This window comes from Bubalus kerabau, chromosome 16 (genome assembly GCF_029407905.1).
Source record: "Bubalus kerabau isolate K-KA32 ecotype Philippines breed swamp buffalo chromosome 16, PCC_UOA_SB_1v2, whole genome shotgun sequence".
NCBI lineage: Eukaryota > Metazoa > Chordata > Mammalia > Artiodactyla > Bovidae > Bubalus > Bubalus kerabau.
In genome coordinates, this window is record NC_073639.1 from 50,735,981 (window position 1) to 50,763,080 (window position 27,100).

At 45.0% G+C, this 27,100-nt stretch overlaps 1 protein-coding gene across 1 annotated transcript in view; it reads left to right on the forward strand.

Moving 5' to 3' along the window:
• The first annotated feature begins 421 nt into the window (after positions 1-421).
• Positions 422-27,100, forward strand: part of RIMBP2 (RIMS binding protein 2) — a 117,986-nt gene continuing 91,307 nt past the window's right edge. Inside the window, exon 1 of the mRNA XM_055550208.1 lies at positions 422-746. The gene's annotated coding sequence lies outside the window, so the exon portion shown is untranslated. The remainder of the gene's footprint in view (positions 747-27,100) is intronic.

The following is a 27,100-nucleotide window of genomic DNA, read 5'->3' on the forward strand; positions in this document are numbered from 1 at the left end:
AGTAAACCAAGGGAATCTATTGGCCCAAGTAACTAGAAAGGAAAGCATTAGCTTCAGGCACAGCTTGATCTAGTTGCTCATACAATGTCATCAGGACCCTGCTTCTCCCTCTACATCTCCAGAGTCTATTCTCAGATGAGTTCTTCCCTCATGAATGCAAATAGCAATGTAGCCCCAACCTTTGTCTTTAACTTTCCAAGTACAGTGGGTGAATCTCTTCCCAGGGAATCTCTTCCCAGATTCCTACACAGTCTAATATCTCATTCTCTGTGGATGCTACTGGGTTCTATGTCCCTCCTCTCCCAATCCTCACATCCAGGGGATGGGATTATACTGATTGGCTAGGCCTCGGTCATATCTCCAGACCTGATCCAATCACTGTGGCTGTGGTGAGGATGGGTGGGATGAAGAGAGAGGCTGTGTGCTGATTGGCCAGCCCTTGGTCACACGTATTCACCCCTGCAGGAGTGGACCCACTACGAAGTCCAGGACTGAGGATGAGGGAGGGGAAGTCTCCAAAAAGAACTTAAAGAGGAAGTGACAGATGACAGCTGGGGACAAATACCCACTGCAGCTCCCGTGCATATTGTAAACGCCCCTTCTCTCCATTCTTGCTACTTTAGGTGAAAGCAGAGTATGCTCGGCTTAAACACACGCTCACCATAGTGACCAGAGAACGTGATTTGGCCGTGAAGGAGAAACATCAGCTCCAAGCCAAGCTGGAGAACCTAGAACAGGTCCTAAAGGTAGGACACGCTTCCACTTCCGCTTTCCCAGGGGGTCAATGTGAGGAAGGAGGGGCCGCAGAATTCCAAAGCAGAGAGTGGTTGAAACTCCTTTTGAGTTTCAAAATCATAAAAATTCAGGGCTCTATGGGGCTGTTTTTACCCTTTCTGTGGTATACAAAGCAATAAATAACAAAATTTGAATGTTTCTGGAAGCGATCCCGTAAAACCAATTATGCATTTCCATTTCTTAGAATGTTAAACACAGCTGAGCAAGAGATGCTAGGCAGCACTCCGGAATGGAAATTGGGCTTAAGTTGAAGACCAGAGGTGTCTACATTGGTTTTTCAGATTTCATGAATTTTTAGCTGTTCTTCAGATGGTTAACGACCTTTGTTATAAAGAGAATAGCTAAGTCAGAAAATTGCTTTATCAAGCTGCAGGTAATTGGATAGCCTCATGCATTCCTGATGAGCTGGGATCTCCTTCAATATTTAATGGGTGGGTTGATTTGCTTTTGATATTACTGAGTTAAGCTGAATGAATTCGTTGCCTTTTTTTTAAGTGTTAAAATTTTATTGGATTCTCATAGTGGGAAAAGAATTTTAACATAAAAGAATAAAATAATCACCTGCAGTTCTACAATCTAGTACATAGATTAAGCATTTGTATGGCACAAGCACAGAACAGAGTTTCGGTGCACCCACCCACCGTCCTGCACCAGGAAGTGATTTTAACTCCACCTTTAGCTTATTCGGGGGAACTGCTAGAACTCTGAGGGGACTCAGACCCATGATTGGTAAGGACTAGGGTGAGGTGTGAAATGGATACAGGTTTCTTTTGGGGGTGATGAAAATGTTCTGGAATTAGGGCAATGATTACCAAACATTGTAAATGTACCAACACCTCTGAATTGTACACTTTAAAGGGTGAATTCTATGGTGTGTGAATTACATCTCAATTTAAGAGTGCCTGTGCATGTTCGTGCTTAGTCGTGTCCAACTCTTTTCAACACTGTGGACCATAGCCCGCCAGGCTCCTCTGTGCATGGGATTTTTTCAGGCAAGAATACTAGAGTCGGTTGCCATTTTCTCCTCCAGGAGATCTTCCTGACCCAGGGATCAAACCCACATCTCTTGCATTGCAAGCGGATTATTTACCTCTCAGCCATTGGTGAAGTCCCCAGTTTAAGAGTGAAGATGCACTATTGTTTCTGCTGGCCCTAAAGGGGAACCACACCCTTGTGTGATTCAGGAGGTGACAGAGCCATGCCCAGTGCTGGTGGTGTCTGAGACGCCCCCGAGTGTCTACCTGGCCCTCTCTGGAGGAAGGACCAAGGCTAACCCTGACCATGTTTCTTTTTACCCTTTGCTCTGAATTTAGAACATGGCCCTAATGGAGTGAGATGCCATGTAATTATTCATTTCAGGAGCTACTGGACCACTGTGAGTTCTCTGAGGGCACAAACTGTGCCTCATTCAACTCTCTACCCATAGAAGTTGGGAAAGGTGGTGTTTGGTGTTTGGTGGGGTCAGTGGAGGATGGGCTGGGAAAGCAGAGTGTACCCACGGGCTTTGCTGAGGGTCTGTTGGAGAAAAATCACCATGAAGGACAGTGTAGGGTAGAGGTTCTGAGTGACTGTGCCTCCTGGGCGACTATGCCTGCAGGAGGCATTTGACAATCTGGAGACATTTTTGATGTACATGACTGGGGAGGGGGCTATTGGCATCTCATGGGCAGAGGCCAAGGATGTTGCTAACCCTCCCACAATGTGCAGGACCGCTTCCATTACAGAGAATTAAGTGGCCCAAAATGTCATTGGCACCAAGGTTGAGAAACTGTATTAGCTTCTAATTGTTGCTGTAACAAATTGTCACAATGTAAAATAAAACAGGTGTATTTTCTCTTTTTTGATGTGCAAAAGCTATTTATTTTTTTTTTAAAAAAAAAAGCTTTTTATTTTCTACTGGGGTATATTTTCTACTGGCTCAGACGGTAAAGAATACGCCTTCTATGCAGGAGACCATGGACAGAGAAGCCTGGTGGGCTACAGTCCATGGGGTTGCAAAGAGTCAGACAACTGAGCAACTAAGCATAGTACAGCACATAGCTGATTAGGACTTCCCAAGCTAGTGGTAAAGAACCCACCTGCAAATGCAGGAGACATATAAGAGACGTGGATTCGATCCCTGGGTCAGGAAGATCCCCTGGAGGAGGGCATGGTAACGCCTTCCAGTATTCTTGCTTGGAGAATCCCATGGACAGAGGAGCCTGGCGGGCTATGATCCATAGGATCAGAAAGTCAGACATGACTGAATCGACTTAGCACATGCACACACACATAGCCGATTAACAAACGGAGTTGTAACAGCTTCAGGTGAACAGTGAAGGGACTCAGCCATACATATATATGTATCTGTTCTCCCCCAAACTCCCCTCCCATCCAGGCCACATAACTTTGAACAGAGTTCTGGATGCTATACAGTAGGTCCTTGTTGGTTACCCATTTTAAATAAAGCGGTGTGCACATGTCCATCCCAAACTCCCTAACTATCCCCTCCCCCCATCCTTCCCTTTAGCAACCGTAGGTTCATTCTCCAAGCCTGTGAGTCAACAAATGTATTCTCTTACACTTCAGGAGGTCAGATCCAAAATGAGTCACATGGGCTAGAATCAAGGTGTCAGTAGAACTGCCTGCCTCTCAGAAGGTTGTGGGAGACCATTTCCTGCTGTCCCCACCTTCTGACAGCTGCTCCTGGTCCCTGCCCCTCCCTGCAAAGCCAGCAATTAGCATCTTCTCTCTTCTCTGACTACTTGCCTCCCTCATGTCAGGAACCTGTGAGGACACTCGGCCCACTTGGACCATCTCCCCATCTCAAATCTTTAACTTAATCCCAGTGAAAATCCTTTTGTCCTGTAAGGTGACATAGTCCCAGGCCCCCCAGGGCTTGAGGGGTGAACATCTTTGGGGAACATTATTCAGCCTGCTCCACCTGGAGTGTTTGGGGGAGGTGACCAATAGCACCGATGCTACCTGTGAACAGAGGAAGCCCCGTTTATAATTTTGGGGTGTGAAATTCCATTCTGTGTCTCCTGCCTGCCTGCTGGGTTTCAGGCCAGTCTTTCCTCTCATCCAGAGTGGGTGAAGGGCTGTGCATTCCCAGCTTTCGGGGCCCCACCACCCTTCTGTCTGACCTGGGGTTTGAGCCTCATCATCAGGGCCTGCACACATGGAGACACCTGAGTTGACATCCAGGTTTTGACTGTGGAGCCCTGCAAGCAGCCCTCTCCTTGGCTGCCCTCCGGTCCAGGGGGCACACACCAGGGCTGTCGTCGGCGTTTGGTGGGGGGCGGGTAGGCTGGGGAGGGGGACTGTGCAGGAGCTGAGGGTGGGCTTGGGGACTCTGGGGTGTGGAATCCCAGGGTCTGGGGAGCTGGACTGTGGTCCGTGAGGAGAGAGTGTGGGGTCCTGTTGGGCTCCTCCCTTTGGCTCCATTTCTAAGGGTGGAATTGGGTGATGAGACTTTAGCTGACGAGCAGGCCATGGACAGCCATCAGTGGACATGGTCATCTTTGTCACCAGGAAGGCAGCAAGAGCAGAAGAGGTTAGAGGCAGTGAGGGGTCCATGGGGACAAGTGACAGTGTTATGGGCCTGGGATTCTGGTCACTGCCTCCCCTTGGTCACCAGCTCCCACTACTGTTTTGTTCTGTTTTTCACTTGGTGGCCAGAGCAATACTGTAAAAATAGAAATCAGATCCCAGCACCATCCTCAAACCATTCACATGGCCCTTCCTCCTGCCCCAGCTCACTTACCCAAAGGCTGGCACCTTTACTGGCCTCAGCCCAGGCCGTGCGGTCACCCTCACCTCTTTGGACCCCTGTTCTCCAGTTTCTGCCTTGATGCCATCCACTCCCAGCTCTATTTCTGGAACAAATCCAGGCACTGAGTTTTTTTTTTTTTTTTAACTTTTTATTTTATATTGGAATATAGCCAATTAACAATGTTGTGATGGCTTCAGGTGGACAGCAAAGGGACTCAGCCATACATATACATGTATCCATTCTCCCCCCAACTCTCCTCCCATCCAGGCTGCCACATAATATTAAGCACAGTTTCCGGTGCTATACAGGAGATCCTTGTTGGTTATCCATTTTAAATATAGCAGTGTATATATGTCGTTCCCAAACTCCTTCATAAAGTTCTTCTCCTCAGTACCCATGTAATGAGTGGATGAACCATGGGACCCCCGCAGGAGGGCTGAAAGGCAGGACATGCCCAACCAGGCTGGCCTGGGACTGGGGCCTTATTGGAGGCAAACGGGGCTCTTTCACAAAAGATTTGTGCTCCATACAAAAAAGGGAGACAAAAAAGATTTGGAGATTAGAAGAGGCATGTCCTTTGTAAGGGGGCTGATTCCATGGCAGTTGAAGGAAAACGCGTGTCTTGTGAATTTGCAAAACCTTATGGAACCTGCCCTTTTCTTACACCGGGCACTGAGAGCCTTTTGGGCTGAGAACAGGAGGGAAAAAATCAGGGAGGTGACGATCTGGATAGAGTTGCTGAAATCCCTGGGCGCTTGCACAGAACCTGCTAAACTTTGCTGCTTTCAAAGAACCACTCTCAAGCCAGGAAACTCCATGTTTTTTTCAGCATTGCTTCAGCTTGGACCAGTTGAAAACACCATGTTCTTCTTCTGATAATTTGGTCATGGTCATAAAAGGGCTATTCAAAATTAGCCTTTTTTTCCAATTTGGTGAAAGTGAAAGTGTTTAAGGCTCAGTAGTGTCTGACTCTTTGCAACCCCGTGGACTGTAGCCTACTAGGCTCCTCTGTCTGTGGGATTTCCAAGGCAAGAATACTGGAGGGGATAGCCAATTCTCCAGGGGATCTTCCCAACCCAGGGATCAAACCTGGGTCTCCTGTGTTGCAGGCAGATTCTTTACCATCTGAGTTACCAGAGAAGCCCATTTTATTATTTTTTAAAAATTTATTTAATTGACATATAGTTGATTTACAATATTGTGCTAAATTCTGCTGTACAGCAAAGTGATTCAGTTATGCATATGTATTCTTTTCCATTATGGTTTATTACAGGATATTGAATAGAGTGCCCTGTGCTGTATAGTCGGACATTGTTGTTTATTCATTCTCTATATACTGGTTTGCATCTGCTAACCTCAAACTCTCAATGCATTCCACACACCCAACCCCCATCTTTAGCCTTTTTTTCTCCTTGAGGAGCAAAGACCATGGCAATGGAGAAGGGAGGAGGTGATTGCCGTGCTGAGCTGAGATGCAGCTGACCTGGCTTAGAAATGCTATCATTTCTGTTAACTCGGGTAAAATGATGACCTTGCATTTCCAGAAGTTCCTGGACATCCCCACACTCAGATGTACAGTCTGAGGTTGTCATTGATTTGAATTAAATTGAATCCCCAGACTGGTGTTGGTCAACCTAATTTGCTGTGAACCAGAGAGAACTCTGTCCATGGGATTCTCCAGGCAAGAATACTGGCATGGGTTGCCATGCCCTTGTCAGACATGACTGAAGCAATTTAACACAAACACACAAAGAAAACTTGCCCAGTGAGGGGGAATTTGGGTGGTGCAGTAGTCCAGCCTCAGCCTACCTGCAGCAGAACCTGGACCACATGGCTGACCCTTGACCCTCATCTGGGAGAAGCAAAGATGCTGTGCCGCTGATTTGGGGTAGGAACTGGTGACCAGCTCACAGAATCACTTCATCCCTTTTTTTTTTTTAAAAAAAAGAAATTGTGAATATGTAGCTGCTAAGTCGTGTCCGACTCTTTGCGACCCCATGAACTATAGCCTGCCAGGTTCCCCTGTACATGGGATTCTGCAGGCAAGAATACTGGAGTGGGTTGCCATTTCCTTCTCCGAATTGTGAATGGAACCTATCTTTTCCTTCAAAATACAAAAGCTATTTGTGAAACTAAGATAAGATTGAATATGTGGCTGTTTTCTAAGACAATCCAATTAGAATAATACTGAAACTGTCTAGAAGCCCCTGCACTAACCAAACGGATCATATTTTACCAGATTTGAATTTGTTCTGATTTTTATACTTTTAAAAATAATAGGGACTTCTCTGGGTGGTGCTGTGGCTAAGATTGTGTGCTCCCAATGCAGGGGGCCAGGTTCAATCCCTGGTTGAGGAACTAGATCCCACATGCCACATCTAAGAGTTCACATACTGCAAACCCAACACAGTCAAATAAATCAATAAAACTTTTTAAATAAAAAGTAAAAATAAAATAATTGATGAATTCACTGTCTGCATATATATTTTTTTATCATGCTTATTTCCCAGAATGTCGTCAAATCACAAAAAACCGTCACGTGTAATAGAACATGCACAGATAATATGAATGGAAGGAGAAAATTCAGATAAAGAGAAAGGAGAATTCAAATTCACCAGCTTGGAAGTTAGACATAGTTACTCTAAAGTCTAATTTGGCCTGCATCTCCATGCAGCCTGGATATAAAGGGAAATAGAAACAATTATGTAATTCACATTCCTTAGAGAAAGGAACCTACTGTTTCCCCAGGAAAACAAAGCATGGCTAATGAAACGTGATGGTCTTACTTAGAATGGAATGAAACGTGATGGTCTTACTTAGAATGTTATGTTAGAGGAGGATGCAGAACAATATAGTACAAAATATCTTCTGAAGCATCTTCATAGCAACTGAGGGGCAATTTTCCCACTTGCCTTTCTTTTGGGGTTTTGGAAATAAGCATGATTGAACAATATACATGTGGACAGTGAATTCATCAATTGTTATTTTTACTTTTTATTTTAAAATTTTTGCTTATTTATTTGACTGTGTTGGGTTTGCAGTATGTGAACTCTGAGTTGCGGCATGTGGGATCTAGTTCCCCAACCAGGAAGTAACCTGGGCCCCCTGCCTTGGGAGCACAGAGTCTTAGCCACTGCACCACCCAGGCAGGTCCCTATTATTTCTAAAGACATGTGGATTCCTCAGGCCATTGTCTTGAGCTGTTAGCAAGGAAAACTGGGGAGAATCATTAAAGCCAGATTTCCCACACTTAGGAAGAACCCAAGAAGTGTTCTTTGTGGTGGGAACTGAAGAAGAGGAAAATTAATGTTCCTGGACTCATTTCTGGTCTATGGAATTAGAAATACCAAGAGATGAGACTTCCGTGGTGGTCCAGTGGCTACGACACCAAGTTCCCAAACCTGGGGGCCTGGGTTCAATGCTATATCCCACATACTGCAACTAAAGATCCCACATGTGCCACAACCAGGACCCAACATAGTCAAACAAATAAATAAAAATATTAAAAAAAAATACCATGAGATGGAAAACATCAGAGTCTGAACAAAGGTGAAATGAGAAGGCTCCCCTGTGCCTATTCGTCTTGTCTGGTTGGGAATTGCTGCACCCTCAGCCTCTTTATCAGGGGAAAAAGATGTACCTGAACATCTCAACAGAGATCTACACAGCTGGAACAAAGCATGGTGTCCCTGGCCTGTGGGTGTTTATTGCATGGCCATTCATTCATTCTCACTTGTCACTTGAGCACTGCTTGTGTTTCAGGCCCAGTTCACCACAGCAGGGATTGCTGTAGCTATAAAACTGAGTCAGTGGGAACAGTTCATGCAGAAAAAGACAAGCATTTGTAACATGATGTCAGGCAGCAATAAATGCTTAGAAGAAAAATAAATTAGAGCCAGGCAGTAGGAAGTGATGTAGTAACCCTTCAGAAATGTAGCTGGAAATGACAAGGTTCTAGTGTACAGCACATGGAACTATATTCAACATCCTATGATAAACCATCATGGAAAAGAATATGAAAAAGTATGTAAATATATGTACATACTTATATGTACATATATAAGTATGTATGTACATATATACTTATGTACATAAGTATATGTAAGTAGCCACTGCACTTACATATAAGTGCTGTATAGCAGAAATTCACACAGCCTTGTAAATCAGCCGCACAAGAATGAGTGGCTGGGAGGTGTCCTGTCTCAGACACGTCCACTGAGCAGAGCTTCTCAATGAAGTGGTGGGAAGGGCTTGTCAACTTTCAGGGGCGGAGCACCAGGCAGGTGGAGAGATGGGAGGATTCCAGACAGGTCCAGGGATCAGCCAGATGGCTGGTGGACAGGGAGGGAAGGGCAGGAGTTGGAAATGAAGCTTAGATTGGGGCAAGGTCGGTCTGGTAGCATCTTATGGGCCCAAGTAGAATTCCAAGGGTTTTTGTTCTAAGTGTCATGAGATACACCTTTGTCATAATACTTCTGCATAACAAACCTCCCCAAAACCCATGGCTCAAAACAAGAATATTTCATACTGCTTGAGAGTCTGTGGCTTGGCTCAAGGGTGCTGTCATCTTGCCTGGACTTGGCTGGACACGAAGTTGGCTGGCTATTGGTTGATGTCAGATGGTTTGGGTCAGGTTGACTGATATTGTTCCCTGATGTTCCAGCAGGCTAATTAAAGCTTCTAATGAAGGTATAACAGGCCATGAGAGAATGACACCCTGGAAGACTGTGAGGACCAGGCCATAATAGTGCATATCCCTCCCACCAATCTCCCCCCCATCAGCTTGCAGGAGCTGTGATGTCCCCTTACTAAGCCCGTGGATCTAGGGAGGGATCAGTGCTCCTCAGAGGGTGGTCGAGAGCTGATGTGATGAATTGCTTTTGCTTTTCATTTGTCAAGGGTCACTGCAGTGGCTGCAATGAGAGATGAGGAGCAGGGCTGGAAGGACGGTGGTAGATTAGGAGTGATGCTCGAGACACCAGATGTAGGTACTTTACCAAGGTGGGAGTAAAGGGGAGAGAGGAGTGATCAGGTCTAGGTGTATTTTCAAGGTGAAATCAGCAAGATTTGTTGAAGAATTTGCCATGGAGTATGACAGACAGGGAGGGGTCAAGGATGATGCCAAGGGCTCAGAAGTGTGTTTGGATGAGAGATGGAGTCATTGGCTGTGATGTGATCACTGGGGTGTGGGTTGGTGGTCGGGGAACCACCTTATGTTGGAGATGAAATACACTGTGACCATGGGATCCTTAGTGCAGGAGACCCTCTGTCCTCACGCTGGGGACCAACCCGCTAATCCTCAAGAAGTGGCTTCATTCAGTGACCAGATGATAAGAAAGGCAGGAGCAATTCATTGGGGTTAAAGTTGATGGTCCCAAGGTGATCAAGGTGTCCTGCCATTTGAACACCTGGTGATCACAGTCGTCAACTAAAGTGTATTACCTCGTACCTGACACCATCCTCAGAGTTCTCAGAGTGACGGCTGCAGAGGGGATGCACGGTCGGTAAATGAAGAACGCTCATTTTATGTTAATACAGCGTAATTACAGCTCTGGAGTTGGGCCAACATGCATCCAGCGTCTTTCTGAACTGATAATTACTCCATTGGTCACGTTCCTGTGTTGGCTCTTTTGTTTCCAAATATCACTGATGGGCCACGTGTCTTCATATGGATAATTCAGTTTCAGTTCAGTTCAATTAAGTCTCGCAGTCGTGTCCAACTCTTTGTGACCCCATGGACTGTGGCACACCAGGCTTACCTGTCCATCATCAACTTCCAGAGCTTGCTCAAACTCATGTCCATCGAGTCGGTGATGCCATCCAACCATCTCATCCTCTGTTGCCCCCTTCTCCTCCTGCCTTCAATCTTTCCCAGCATCAGGATCTTTTCCAGTGAGTCAGTTCTTTGCATCAGGTGACCAGAGTATTAGAGCTTCAGCTTCAGCATCAGTCCTTCCAATGAATATTCAAGATTGATTTAGGATTGGCTGGTTTGATCTCCTTGGTGTCCGAGGGATTCTCAAGAGTCTTCTCCAACACCACCATTCGAAAGCATCAATTCTTTGGCGCTCAGCTTTCTTTATGGTCCAACTCTCACACCCATACATGACTACTGGAAAAACCATAGCTTTGACTAGACGGACCTTTGTCGATAAAGTAATGTCTCTGCTGCAACAGACAGTGTGTGCCTTCTCCCTAAAGTGTGTGAAGTGAAGTGAAAGTCGCTCAGTTGTGTCTGACTCTGTGACCCTATGGCCTATACAGTCCATGGAATTCTCCAGACTAGAATACTGGAGTGGGTAGACTTTCACTTCTCCAGGGGATCTTCCCAACCCAGGGATCGAACCCGGGTCTTCTGCTTTCCAGATGGATTCTTTACCAGCTGAGCCACAAGGGAAGCCCAAGAATACTGGAGTGGGTAGTCTATTCCTTCTCTAGTGGATCTTCCCAACCCAGAAATCAAACCAGGGTCTCCTGCATTGCAGGCCAATTCTTTAACAACTGAGCTATCAGGGGAGCCAGTGGTGTGTGATGTTATGCAAATCAGGAGTCCACCAGCACACTGAGTTGGTGATAGTGTGTTTCATAGGCCTCTTTTGCTATATCAGGGGGCTGCCAAGTAGCTTTGCACTTGAGTAGCTGGAAAAGTAAGACAGCATGTGCTGCTTTTTAGAGAAAATGGACCCCAGATGCCTTGGATCCTAGTTTCCTGCAGATATTCCAGTGTAATCACCCGGATGAAAACTCACACCTGCAGACACACTGCTTCTGCTGCTGCTGCTAAGTCACTTCAGTCGTGTCCGACTCTGTGTGACCCCATAGACGGCAGCCCACCAGGCTCCACCGTCCCTGGGGTTCTCCAGGCAAGTACACTGGAGTGGGTTGCCATTTCCTTCTCCAATGCATGAAAGTGAAAGGTGAAAGTGAAGTCACTCAGTCGTGTCTGACTCTTAGCGACCCCATGGACTGCAACCCACCAGGCTCCTCCGTCCATGGGATTTTCCAGGCAAGAGTACTGGAGTGGGGTGCCATTGCCTTCTCTGCTGCAGACACACGCATGCACTCAACTGATATTTATGGAGCACCTAATATGTGCCAGATACTTCCTGGGTGCTGGCCTTGATTCTGGCAGTGAATCAATAAACAGATTTATGTGTAAGTCAGGGGATGACAACTACAAGGGCTTAAAGCATGATAAAGATAAAAGTACTACTTTATATTCAGTGGTTGGGAAGGTCTCACTGATAGTATGACATGTGAATAGAGAGCTGGATGAAGGGAGAAAGGGAGTTGTGCAGAAATCTGGGGAAAGAATGTTGCAGCAGAGGGAACAGCAAGTACAAAGGCTTGAGACAGAAGTCTACGTGCCTGACATGTTTGAGGAACAAGGCAGAGGCCAGAACTGCAGAAATAGAATGAAAGGGGGAATACAAAGACAACAAGGCCAAGGAGACCCTGAGGAGTCAGATAACTTGAGGTCGGGAAGGCCAAGCCTCTCCTCACAATCAGACACACTGCTTCCTTTTGGTTCTTCTAGTGGGCATGCTCCAGCCACCCCAGGGCCTTTGCAATTGCTGTGTTCTGTTTTCTGGATCATTTTTGGTCTTGTCACCCTCCCAGAAAGCACAATGTGGGCAGGCTCCATATCTTTTTTCCCTATCAATATATCACCACTGCCCAGTCTGGCAGAGAGAAACCACACAATAAATGCTCGTGGGCTGAATGAATGAGAGATGGAGGCAGGATATTCTCAAGTCTGCCCTGTGTACAGTAGCCAAGAGGTGCATCCTCAGCTTTGCAAAGCCTCCAGGCATAAATGTCCTTCCTAAGATGGATTATCCCCTTGAGTGGAGACAGAATCACCTTAATAAAGCAGAAATTGAATCACATCCCTACTTCTTACCCCCACCCATTTCCTTTTACTGCACAGAGATGAAAGTCTAAACTTTTTCCTGCAGGACCATGTGCTTTTTGGCCCCCAGGTAATCCTTCAGCCCTCATGACCTCATCCTACCACGACCCATTTACAGCCTGGACCTGGCTACACTGGCCATTCCTGTCTTTCTGGAACTTACTGCGCTCGTCTCTGCCCCAGGGCCTTTGCACGTACTGTTTCTTCCACCTTCTGGTGCCTTTTCTCTCTGCACTTTGTGTTTCTGACTCCAGGTCAGTTAATCAGGTCTTGGTTTCATGTCACTTACTTGTTGATGCCTCTCTTGGCCATCTTATATGTGATAAGAGGTTGCTATCACATCCTCTGGTTTAATTTTCTTCCAAGAAAACACCTCGCTTGTTTTAATTGTTTACTTGTATATACTTTGTTTTCTCTTACCAAAATATAGCCTCCTTGAGAGGGACTTTGTTACAGCTTGTAGGACAAGATCTGGCATCTTCTAGGCACTCAGTAAATGTTGATTGAGTAAATTAGTGAATGAGCAAATGCATGAAGTAATGAATGCACAAATTAATGAATACAAGCACACATTAACTGAAGAATTAATGAGTACACAAGTGAATACGTGAGTGAGAGATGATGTGATACGGACATGGTTTGTTACCATAGACACCTTCTGTCATTGTGAAGAATAATGGAGCAGATGAAGGCTTGTGGTCGAGGAAGCTTGTCTAGAAAGATTGCTTCTTTGGGGCTTCCAAGCGCTTTTGTAAAGATTCAGCCACAAATCAAGTGCAGCCTCTTTTTGGCAAAGACTGAAATTCCCCAAGAGGACAAACTGCTGGAGAGTTTATGATTTCCAACCTCTGCTTTGCCCAAGCTGGGTAACTGTCAAACAAGGATGTCCCCTATCATGGAGCTCCCCACCTCCAAGTTCACCAGTCCTCTGGTTAGGTCTTGGCACAAGTGTCTAACCTTGTGATAAAAGGGAGTATACCAAACAATTTTTTTCTTCAAGTTCTCTGACTCAAGGATTCTGAAAAAAAAAAAAAAAAAAAAAAAAAAAAACCTAGTGTTTTTCATGTAAATTTCTTGTTGCTGGATATGTAGCATTGTCTAGGTCCTTAGCATCTTACCAGCTCCAGTGAAATAGAAAAAGAACTTGTTCAGTTACAGTGTATGACCAGAGCACATCCTGCCTCTCTTCACCGTGTCTTATTTCTCAGGACCCGAAAGATGGCTCCATTTGTTAGATGGAGCAGAGATGTGTCTCTATTTTAGCATTAGCATCCTGGCAGGGAAGATGGTACGCTCCAAGTGTTTAAGCTAAGAGATCCCTGAGTGTTTAAGCAATGAGATCATTTCAAGAGGCATGGGCCAAGAGACAAGGGGGAGCACCGGGGCTGGTGAGACAGGAGACCAGCAAAGCAGGCAGCTGTCTATCCGCAGGGCCTGAGAGCAGGTCCTGGAGCCCAGTGAGAACCACAGCCTAGGAGAAGATGCTGGATAGCTGTGATGGGAGGGGAACAGCATCCTCTAATTCTCATCCATCCAGAAGCTGCAAGTGTCACATCTTTTGGGAAAAGCTTCCTGGAGAGAGAGAGACTCCTGCCAGGGTGTTTTTCCCTCCCACCCCCACTAACACACTCAAAACTCAAAATTTGCATGCTCAGTTGTGTCCGACTCTTGGCGATTCCATGGACTGTAGCCCACCAGGCTCCTCTGTCCATGGGATTTCCCAGGCAAGAATACTGGAGTGGGTAGCCATGCCCTCCTCCAGGGGATCTGCCAGACCCAGGGAACTAACCTGCATCTCTTGCATCTCCTGCATTGGCAGGCAGATTCTTTACCACTTGTGGCACTGGGAAGCCCCAGATCGTTTAAGTATTCAGACATCTCCTGCTAAGACTGTGGAGAGAGGCATTTCAACATTGACTTTGATTTAATTTTAAAAAATCGTGATGTCATCAGGACTATTCTTTGTCTTGACTTCAAGGATCCCTGAGCAGTTTGTCGACTCTGAAGTGCTGGCAGCAAGTTCACAAGGGAAGCTTTGCAATCCCTCTTCCTGTCAAATGACCAGCATGCAGTGCAAATTCTAGAAATCTTACCCAAGTCTGTAAAAACATTTTTCATTAATTAAACTTAACCCATTAGAGTTTTTTTTTTGTTTTTTTTTTTTTTAATTTTATTTTATTTTTAAACTTTACATAACTGTATTAGATTCAAAGACAAAGGAAAAAGTATCCAGGACCAGGATTTGTTCTCACAATCAACAGATTAGTCAATTTCAATGCAGATAATTGGAGGCTTATTCTGTGTTAATGAACACCCGATTATCTGGGATGCATAAGTAACTCTAGCAGTGATGATTAATCTTCCCTTATCTCCAGCTCCTTCCTTTCTGCCCCTCCCCTTACCTCGTATCTGTGCGGAAAGATTCCTCCTTATACCTAGCAATACAAACCTGCCTGCGGTCATTGTCAGGTTTAATTAAGGTTTTAGAGTTCATTTTCTATGTGCTGATATTCAAACGCCGATAAAACCCTCCAGGGTTCTCTGAACATGAGAATAATGTTTAGGGCTCCATCTCCAGCAAAACCCTTGATTCGAATAGCTGATAGCTTTATCTAGATGTTCAGAGACAAGCAAGAAACAGGAAATATATTGCTTTTGGGGCTTCGTTCTCGTTCCTATCTCCTTGGGGGATGATTTAGGTAAGAGGCACTACCAGATCATTGGCTGGTGCTGTCGGACACACACATACACACACACACACACACGTACGTGTCTTCTTTGCATTTAGCAAAAGGATGGGAATCGGTCTCAATCTGAGGCTTGGACCTTCTCTGCCCCCACCATGGAGTTGATGACTTTCTCTGTGTAGCAGGCAGTCTAGTTCTTTGTTCTCTGCTGGGAACCCCAGCCAGCCCATCAGAATTCTGAGCTGCTAAACATGTAAGGTGTTCAGTGTCACTGATCATCAGGAAAATGCAAATTGAAATGACAGTGAGATGCCGATACCTCCATCAGATTAATAAACTTTTAGGAGAGACAGTGCCCAGGGCCGCAGGGAGCAAGTGTGCTTGCACGATGCCGGCTGGAGGTGAGTTGCTGCAGCCTTTCTGGGTTGTAGTTAGTCTCCCAGTTGTGTTCAACTCTTTGCGACCCCATGGACAATAGCCTGCCAGGCTCCTCTGTCCATGGGGATTCTCCAGGCAAGAATACTAGAGTGGGTTGCCATTCTCTTCTCCAGGGGACCTTCCCAACCCAGGGATGGAACCAGGTCTCCTGCATTGCAGGCAGATTCTTTACTATCTGAGCCACCGGGGAAGCCCATTTAGCTTATGAAAGTTGTTGAAAGTGTTAGTTGCTCAGTGGTGTCCGACTCTTTGCGACCCCATGGTCTGTCCATGGAATTCTCCAGGCAAGAATACTGGAGTGGGTTGCCATTCCCTTCTCCAGGGGATCTTTGCGACCCAGGGATTGAACCCAGGTCTCCTGCACTGCGGGCAGATTCTTTACCATCTGAGCAACCAAGGAAGTCCATGGGCAGTTTATGCATACTCTTTTAGCTTATGCATACTTTTTTTTTTTTTCCCTGCATGGAATCTTTGCTATTGCATGCAGACTTTCTCTAATTGTGGCGAGCAAGGGCTACTCTTAGTTGCAGTGTGTGGGCTTCTCATTGCACTGGCTTTTCTTGTTGCAGAGCATGGGGTCTTGGTGTGCAGGTTTCAGTAGTTGCAACTCGTGGGCTCAGTAGTTGTGGCACTTGGGCTTAATTGCCTCACTAGAATGTGGAATCTTTCCAGAGCAGAGATCGAACATGTGTTCCTTGCATTGGCAGGTGGATTCTTAACCACTGGACCACCAGGGAAGTCCTAGCTTGCGCATCATCTTTTCTTACAGTCTCCCTTCTGGGAGTCCACATAAGACATAAAGCCCCCATAACATCCCCCATGATCTTTATTGTAGCATTAGCCATCCTGGGATAAACAGCCATGATGTTCACCAGAAGTGGATCATTCATGTGATCATTTAAAAATGAGTGACATCTAGTCAAGTGAAGGCTTCAGTACATCCATTTGGGAGGCAGAACCAAACCCACAACAGGGCCACCACCTCATCTGTTGCATATCTGCCCTTTCCCTCACATCTCGCCAACCCTGCCCCAGGGGTTGGTGCAGCCAGTGGACACATACCGAGCTGGTTCCTGCTTCCATGAGCTTTCCCCGAAATGCTGCTTGACCAGCTTCTGGTCATCATACAGGTCTCAGCTAAAATGTCATCTCCCTGTCTGACTCGAATAGAGTTTCCACTGTTGCCTGTCTCCCCTGCACACCACCTTGCTTTCTCATCCTCTTCTATCCTTCTCTGAAATCCTTGTTTATTTGCCAGATTCCCTGTTTATTTTCTACATACCCTTCCCCAGCAGAATGTAAGCTTCTTAAGAACGGAGATGATCTTTGACTTGTTTGTTATTCTATTCCAAGCATTAAGTATTAGGCACAGAGTAAGTGGGGACTTCCCAGGTAACACTAGCGGTAAAGAACCTGCCTGCCAATGCAGGGGACACAAGAGACATGGCTTGATCCTTGCGCTGGGAAGATCCCCTGGAGGAGGGCACGGCAACCCACTCCAGTATTTTGCCTGGAGAACCCCATGGACAGAGGAGCCTGGCAGGCTACAATCCATAGGGTCACAAAGAGTTGGACATACTGAAGTGACTTAGCATACTGTACGGATGCACAGAGTAAGCGTCCAGTAATTGTTTGGGGATGAATGAAAGCACGTGTCCAGGAGTGAAATCCATTTCAACACAAATCCACAGATCTTGAAATAAGAAGCCCAATCGGATTCTGTTTCCTGGTTTCACCATCGATCCAGCTGCTCCATCTGGAGGTCTGCTGTTCCTTCTCCTTCATCCTGGTCATGCAATTCATGAAAAATCTTTTTGATTTCAAGCAAGTCATCCAAATACCCACCCCCTGCTCCAAGCCCATTTACTCTCCTCATTTCTACTACCACCGCCTGAGACCACACAGCCACTCTCTTGCTCAGGCTATAACACGCATGTCCTAACTTCCTGTCTCCTCCTGCCTGTTCTGGCTCTCCTCTTATCTTTTCTTCACACCACAGTCTTTGCAAACAAATCTAGTCATGCTGTTCTCTGATGCTGATCCTTGCATCCTTGCATGGCTGCCCATGGCTCTGAAAATGAGGATGGCATTCCTTCAAGGTGTTCTGGTCCTTGCTGACCTCCTTGATTCCCCTTCAATATTCTGCATCTCACTCTCCCCAGGTCACACCAGCCCTCCTTCACCCTTGACCTCGCTTTGATCCCTTCTACCACAGGGCCTTTGCACACACCACTCCCTCTGCATGGAATGCTTTCCCTTTCCGTCTTCTAACCAACTCCTATGCATCCTCAAAACATCCACTCATCTTTTCCCTCCCCAGGGAGGCTGCCAGGGCTCATCTGGTAGTGATGGAAAAATCTCAGCATTCAGCATGTCTCCTTCATGGCACTTGTCACAGGGTTTCATTTTTATATCCTTATTTGATAAACACTAATCATTCCCACTAGAAGGTGAAATCCACACAAGCCAGGACCACTTCTGTTGTCTATATTGTATTGCTAGCAATTGTCACATAGTTGGTGTTTAATAACTATTGGGTGGATGAGAGGAACAGAAATGGTAAGGAGCTAGCTGGATATAATAGGCTATTTTTCTCCTCTTAGGTTCTTTAAAATATGTATGACAGTTCAAGAAGGATTATATCAATAATCCTGAAGGTTTTCAATGTATGTAGATGTAATAATCCTTAGGACAACCATAACACTGAAAGGAGATACTAAGATGGTGGTAATGTTTCTACATTTCGCTTGGTGTGGCAAAATTTGATTCTGGATAGATTATTTTAATTTAAATACATATATTAAGAGACCTGGAACAACCACTAAAAGGCATATAAAAATATATAGTCAAACACCCGAGAAATATATGACATGGAATACTAACATACATTCACGTCGTTGAAAAGAAGGCAAAAACATGAAATAGAACAATGAATAGGAGAGGGAACAAATAGAAAACAAATAAAATGGAAAATACCCATAATTGCATTAAAGGTAATTACTGTGCAGTTCACTTTGAATCTCACATTTCATCTGATCTTTGCAATGACCTTGGGAAGGTTGGGGTTGTTTTCTTTCAGTTGATAAATAAGGAAACAGAGGCTCAGAGAGGTACACACCTTGCCCCAGAGCACACAGCTTGTAAGTGGTAAAATGACATTTGAGTGCAGGTCTGGGTGACCATATATCCTGTACCTGTCTGGTCTTAATCCCCAGGCTAGGCAGTCTGGGATCACTGGGGCGTGATGAGAATCGTGTTTCAGAAAGATGATCTTAATATTAATAGCTCTGAGTGTTACTGTCCCTGTGTTTTCAGAATCCATCAGGGTCAGATGAGCAAGAGAGAAGCTTGTCCGGTGGCTTAAGGACAAATCAGGAATCAGGAGAACTCTATTGTTAAAGGAGCTCCTGACTTCCTAAATTTTTCCAGTTTAAAAAACTAAAGAGGTACTTCCCTTGTGGCTCAGTGGTTAAGAATCTGCTTGCCAATGCAGGGGACATGGGTTCAATCCTGGTCCAGGATCTAAGATCCCACATGCCTCAAGGCAACTGAGCCCAGGCACCACAACTATTAAGCCTATGCTCTAGAGTCTGCGAGCTGCAACAGAAGCCACCGCTAGAAGCCCATGCACCACAACTAAAGAGTAGCCCAGGCTTGCCTCTATGAAGACCCAGTTCAAAAACTTAAAATAACCATTAAGAAACAAAGATAGTTTGGTCAAAATATATGTCAGCTTCCATGGTTCTTTTTCATGCTAATTCTCGTTATGAATGACTCTGCTTTCCACAGACAGGACAGGAAGTCATATGGCATGGAAAACAAACAGCTTTAAAAGCCTCTTTTCTTGTTTTTGAAGACAGGAACTCAGTAAATGATGTGTTCTTCTCACCAGGTGTCTCGTAAAAGGAAATTGTGGGCACAGAAATGCTTCATTATTTCCACCAGGCACACCGGATCCCATGAACGTGACATTAAAAGCATGGTTGTTAACTTCTGTTAAGGGAAATGACTTTTTCCTTAATTTCTTTGCCCAGGCAGGGCAGGAGCCAAAGCAGAAGACAGATCCCCCTTTGATCTAATGTGGAGGAGATGATTCAATTTGCTCCACGCTCGTTCACTCCATGTCACATCCGAGCTTTCCTGGGAAAGCGGCATCTTGACATTTGTAGGCTACTTAAGCACTCGTGTTAATGCCGACATCAGGCTATAAATATCACTGCTTTAAAAATAAGTCCTGCCACAGGCAGAGCATTTCAAACAGGCACTTCTTGCTGGGGTGCATGATCTTCAGACTTTTCAGATGTGAAATAGTCTCACGGAACATGACATGTGCCCTTGGAATTGGGAAAACATTTGTAAATGGAAATGGAAGCCAAATATTAGGAATTTGGTGTGGGTTTGTCTTGGCGTGAAAACCAGAGACTTTCAGACTCTTCTTGCGGACCCACGGACCCCTTATGCTCCCAGGAACAGTCAGGATCATGAAGACTTATGGAATTTATACAGATGATTCTTTACCAATTGAGTTATCAGGGAAGCCCCAGGGAAGCCTAGGAGGGTTTAACTGCAGTGGCCCCATGTGCAGGATCAGAAGCTCCCATGAAAACTCTCAGTTACTGAGTTCTCTCCCTCCCTCCACCCGAACCTTTTTCCAGGGTGGCTAAGTTCCAGTGTGTGTTTAAATGTGACCTCTGTTTCAATCCTCTGAACTTGTCCTCTGGCCCAGAGTTTCACAGAAACCCCCTTGTGTGGCTCCGATGCTGGACTCATGGGTTTCAACCTTACTAAAATAAGGTTAATTTCCTTGAATAACGAAATTTGCTGCCAGTGACCTGATCTTAGGACTTTGTTTCCTGGCCCTGGGAGAGAGGCATCCTGCCTCCACCTCACCTCACTCCACCCCTTTCCACCCCCATGTCCCTCTACCCCAGTGTACACTCTCTGTTGCTGAGAAGGTGTCATTTTAATTCTGGAAAGCTCCTTTAACTCTCTGGCTGCTTCTTCCCAAAACAGGGAATTGAAAGAACTCCAAAACTGTCATGATTCACCAGCTGTCTCTTTATTTTGAGAAACAGGACTAAAAAGTCATGAAGGTTCAGTGCATGAGACGTTATAGAACTAACTAAGCTTTGTGGTACTCATAAGTGCTGTTGAAAATGTCTTAGTGAAGATAATTTGGGATAAGGTTCATGAAAACCTATGCCAAATGGTTTTAAGAGAGAAAAATCATTGGTTTATAAAGTGGGAAATATGAGAGAGGTTAGGCTTCAGGCAAGGTTGAATCAAGGTATGTATGTGATATCGAGAAGAGTCTCTCTTCATCTTTTGTAACTGATTTTTTCTGTGTCAGTCAGGCACAGGCAGGCTCTCACCAAGTCATGTACCCAACATCTCCTGATTTGCATTCTACCAGTTTCACCCCCACTGGAGAAGGGAATGGCACCTCACTCTAGTACTCTTGCCTGGATAATCCCAGGGACGGGGGAGCCTGGTGGGCTGCCATCTATGGGGTCGCACAGAGTCGGACACGACTGAAGTGGCTTAGCAGCAGTAGCAGCAGCAGTTTAACCCCCACAGAAGAAAATATTTCCATTTTTCCCAATATTTCTAGTAAATGTCTCAGAATTTGTTCAGTTGGTCAACCTTTGGGCTTGTGTATCTAGAAGTGTGTAGATAACATGCAGACCTTGGAGTCAGGGGTTGAGGTTGCTCCCCACAAAATGTGAGACTGAGAGTAGGGAAAAGATGATGTCCTTGGGATAATTCAGGATGCTGCTATCATTTGAACAGGTAATACAGTCTGGGCTGAGAAGATTATCAGAAGTCCACTGCAGAGAAGGAAGTCAGTAAGATGAGAGTGGTGGTGGTTGGTGGTTTAGTTGCTAAGTCGTGTTCAACCCTGGCAACCCCATGGACTATAGCCTGCCAGTTTCTTCTGTCCATGGGATTTCCCAGGCAGGAATACTGGAGTGGTTGCCATTTCCTTCTCCAGGGGATCTTCCTGACCCAGAAATTGAACCTAGGTCTCCCGGATTGCAGGTGGACTTCTGCATTGCAGGCAGATTCTTTACTGACTGAGCTACGAGGGAAGCCCCAAGGATGAGAGTAATTGGGGACAAATTAGAGAAAGTGAAGTTTGAGTTGGGTTTGGGGTACAAGGGAATTAGTGAACATTTAGGAGTAAATCAGACCATTAAGTGAAGACAGAACCTAATAATCCAAATCAGGAAGGCAGAAATGACCTAAAACATTTCTTGGGACATGAAAGTTAGTCTAACCCCAGGGCACATGGTGGCTTGCCAAGGCACTGTTGGCAAGCCTGGACAATGAGAGGAAAGGGCAAGACTATGGTTGTCTAAGTCATCCGTCCATCCACCTATCCATCCATCCACTTTTCTTTCCATCTGTCCATCCATCCATTGGACATCTTTATGGTAACTGTGAAGGGAGGGTGAATAATGGGATAGAAGGATGCATTTGCTCCCATTTTACATCATTTCTGAAGTTCTGAGTATTCAGCTGATGGGTGTGTGTCAGAAATAAAATGAAAAGGTGTTTGTGTCTTGTCTTGTTTCTAGTAATTTCTCAACCCACTGGATTTTCTGCTTTTGATGTTTCAGCAAGATTTCCTAGACAGAAGACTGGGGTCTGGGCCCAGGGAGTGTCACCCTTGAACTTCTCCATCCACTATGCATAAGCCACAGGCTTCAGAGCTCCCTGAATTGCATGTCTATGCCCCACCCTCCGGGAGAGGAGACAACACAGACTCATTAAAGTGCTCATTCCAAGGTCAGCTACACTGAGAATGAAAGGAGCAATTTTCTAAGTTGGGGAGAAGCATCAAAACCATTTTTTTCAGTAGAAATGTTTCAAGTAAACTAACTAAGCCATATTAAAACCAGTAAAATTGTGGGTAAAGTAAATGAAGCCATTCTCAGGCTGTAAATGTTCCTGGACAGATTCATTGCTGCTTAGCAGGGTGTCAGCAAAGTTCAGATTTCAACGTTTTTTTTTTTTTTCCTTCCAGTTGTCACAGGATATCCATAAAACATTAATCTAATTGTTAAAGCTCAAGTGAAAGAAATAGAGCATTTTCCCCCCAAAGTTACTTAATTCCCTTAAGATGCTCATTTTGAAAGAATGTTAGACATTTGTGATGTCAACCTGGAGTTGGCTTCATCCTTTTCCTTCAGCCTCTCAGCCAGATTTCAGTTGAAAGGCAGACACCAATCTAGGTGTCTTTTTTTTTTTTTAATATGAATGTATTTTGATATTTATTTATTTATTTGGCTGCATCAGATCTTAGTTGCAGCATGTGGGATCTTTGTTGTATCATGTGGAATCTTTTGATGAGGCTCACAGGACTCTCCAGTTGTAGCACATGGATTCAGTAGTTGTAACTCATGGGCTTAGTTGCTCCATGGCATGTGGGATCTTTTTTTCCCCAACCAGGGATCAAAACTGCGTCTTCTGCATTGCAAGGTGGATTTTTAATCACTGGACTACCAGGGAAGTCCCAATCTAGGTGTCTTTAGGTGGAGGGACCTTAATTCAGGGAATTGGTCACAGAGGCAGTAGAAGAGCTTCCCTGGTGGCTCAGTGTTATAAAATCTGCCTGCAATGCAGGAGACCTAGGTTCGATCCCTTTGTTAGGAAGATCTTTTGGAGAAGGGAATGGTTACCCACTCCGGTATTCTTGCCTGGAGAATTCCATGGGCAGAGGAGCCTGGAGACTACAGAACATGGGGTTACAAAGAGTTGGACATGACTGAGCGACTAATACTTTCAGGGGAGGTGAGAAGTCAAACACGCACTTGGAGATACCACCTCTAAGGCTACAGAGAGAGTAGGGGCGATGGCGTTCCCAACCACCATGGGTGAGGGCCACCAGCTGGAGCTAGACCCTTAGAGGAGAACGAACCAGTTGCAGGGATAATATAGGAAGTAGAGAGAGGGTCTCTGTCTTCTTCCCACCCTCTGGTTTCTCTGACTGGCCAGTTGCTGAGAAGCCTGGGCAAAGCAGTCTGGGAAGTGTAGTTCTCTGTGAGCAAAGCAGGGAAGGGAGAGAAACAGATTCCACAGCAATAAGACAATTGACCAGCACACCAGGGTTACACCTAAGTTGTGATTGGGGATTACATAATATCAACTGTTGGAGGATTCCATCTTGTCCCCACCCATACATGCATATGCTGAGATTCCCACCCTTCTGTCCAATTCTTATTATTTACATTTAGGCTTTAAAAATCCACAAGCCACAGTCTAACAGTTGTTTCCATCATTTGGGAGACAAGGCTTAAAGTTACATGCTGCTGCTAAGTCGCTTCAGTCGTGTCTGACTCTGTGCGACCCCATAGACGGCAGCCCACCAGGCTCCCCTGTCCCTGGGACTCTCCAGGCAAGAACACTGGAGTGGGTTGCCATTTCCTTCTCCAATGCATGAAAGTGAAAAGTGAAAGTGAAGTCGCTCAGTCGTGTCCGACTCGTAGGGACTCCATGGACTGTAGCCCTCCAGGCTCCTCCATCCATGGGATTTTCCAGGCAAGAGTACTGGAGTGGGGTGCCATTGCCTTCTCTGAAAGTTACATGACATCATTGCAAAATATAAGACCAAAGAATTTTTTGAAGTATAATTGACATATAATAGTATGTCAGTTTCAGATGTACAACATTATGATTTTTTAATTCATTTATTTATTTTAATTGGAGGCTAATTACTTTACAATATTGTAGTGGTTTTTGCCATACATTTGACATGAATAAGCCATGGGTGTACATGTGTTCCCCATCCTGAACCCCCATCCCACCTCCCTCCCCATCCCATTCCTCGGGATCATCCCAGTGCACCAGCCCTGAGCACCTTGTCTCATGCATCAAACCTGGACTGGTGATCTGTTTCACATATGGTAATATACATGCTTCAATGCTATTCTCAGTTACATGACATCATTGCAAAATATAAGACCAAAGAATTTTTTGAAGTACAATTGACATATAACAGTATGTCAGTTTCAGATGTACAACATTATGATTTGATATTTGTCTAAGTTGCAAAATGTTCACCACCATAAGTCTAGTTAACATCTGTCACTGTACATAATTACAAATTTTGTGTGTGTGTGATGCAGACTTTTAAGATCTACTCTTAGTACCTTTCAAATATACCTGACAGTATAATTAACTAGAGGACTAAAGAATTTGATAGTTGAGTGGTATGAATTCATATGAACTCTGGATTAGCTCAGTGTAGTGCAGAGATCTCAGCTAGGCAGTTCAGAGCTTCATTTTCTGGAATCACTTGCTAGCTGTAAGTTCTCTTGGGTCTCACATCTCTGGAACATTCCAGAAAGAAGAACCAAAGCCCTTCTCTCCAGAATGCACCAGTGTCTATACACACGTGAGTTTATCTCTTGACCTCTGATGAAGCAATGTTTTTGCCGATGTGGAGGGAAGCTGTAGTCTTAGGTAGTTGCCACACATAGCTGGTCGGTGTGATTTCCTTTCATCCTGCCCCAAAGCCCAGGAGAGTCCTTTATCTGCCCCTAACTCTGTCCATCCTATCTGAGATGGCAAGCACAGAGTGGACCTGCCTTCTGGATGGGAGGTGGGGCAGGAGTGGAGAAGAAATAGAAGAGAGTAACAGAAAGAAATATTGATCAATAGCTCAAAAATATTAACCTCACAACACTGTGGTTTTCTGTGTGTGTTTCAACATAGACATATCTTCTGGCTGTATTTGGAAAATCAGTGCTGTATGGGATGAATCAATAGTATATCCTTATGCCAAGACATTTGAGTACGTTTAATATGTTTGTATGGTCTTGAGTCTTGTCTGTTTCTTTGCTTTGACTGGTTCATAGATGTTACTAATGTTCAACTCACAGCTACAAACCCCGTCTATCATCTGAGCTAATTTTTTCTCCCACCATTCACTTAACTCCACAGATTTCAGACTTCAAAACCAATCACTCTCCTATTGTTGGTTTAAACATTTTCTCACCATCCATTTATCTCTACTCTTTATCAGCCTTCAAAGTTCATCTCCTAGAGAACATTTGATAAATGGAAGACACTAACCCTACCAGCATGGCTTTCCTCTAGGAGAATTAGTTGATGTGTCTGGTTCACAGTTCGGTTAAAATGTGGGATCCCTAGTGGTGAGAACTCTCTCTCCTCTAGTCTCCCTAAAGGCAGAAATTTAGTTTCCTGACAGCCAAAGGGCAACTCTTCCATCCATAAGCATTGATTGAATTCCATTTGGCAAATGTGAATTAAGCTTCTACTGCCTGTGGAGTATGGGTATGGAAGAGACATTTAGAGTCCAATTGAAAAAGTGAGAATTGCACAAAATTAATCAGAATGGTACAAAGTCTATGATCTATATGCAGAATAGGGATAGTAATAATGCATATATTATATGCAGAATGATAATAATGACGATGCATCTGCTATATGCAGAATAATGTTAGATGCCATAAGTGAAGAGCTTCCCAGGTGACGCAGTGGTAAAGAATCCACCTGCCAATGCAGAAGACACGTGTTCTGTCCCTGGATGGGGAAGATCCCTTGGAGAAGGAAATGGCAACTGGTTCCAGTATTCTTGCCTGGGAAATCCCATGGATAAGGAGCCTGGTGGACTTTAGTCCATATAGTTGCAAAGAGTCAGGCATAACTTAGAGACTAAACAACAAGAACAACCATAAGTGACAGCGAAGAGAGAGTTGAGATTGGGTTGGAGCCATGGGGAAGATGTTCTGGATAAAGGGATTCATTTATTCCATCCCACTATGAGCCAGAGACTGTTCTAGACTCTGGGGTGTATCAGCAGATAGAGATGAGTTCTCTAATCATATGGATCTCACAGATAAGCAGGGAGGAGGGAAGACGTAGAAGAAATAAAAATAGACAAAATAACCTCTGGTGGATATAAATGCAGTGACGGGTCAGCCATGTGAAGATTGCAAGGACCAGCATTCCAGGCAGTGGGATGGCATATGCTCCCCATGTGGAGACGGGGATGATCTTGACATAAGAGTGGAGCTGATCAGAGGCCAGCACAGCTAAATAGTGAAGGAGGAAAGTAAGAGATTAAGAGACAAGTGGACCCCATCACAGAGGAGCCCTTCAGCAGTGGCAAAGAGTTTGAATTTTGCTCCAAGTGCAGTTGCAATCATTGAGTAATTTAAACAGAAGACAGGGTATTAGGGTTCTCCAGAAAAGCAAAACCAGTCAGATGTACAGAAAGAGAGAGAGAGAGAGAGAGAGATGTAGATACAAGAGGAGATTTAGTCTAGGAATTGGCTCAGGCAGTTGTGGAGGCCAAGAAATCCCACGGTCTCCCTGCCACCTGCAAGCTGGAGGACTGGGAAAGCCAGTGGTGTCATTCAGTCCAAGTCCAAAGGCCTGAGTATTTGGGGGCTGATGATGTAAGTCCTAATCTGAGCCCCAAAGCCCAAGAAGCAGGAAGCTGATGTCCAAGGGCAGAAGATAGACGTCCTAGCTCAAGCAGATGGA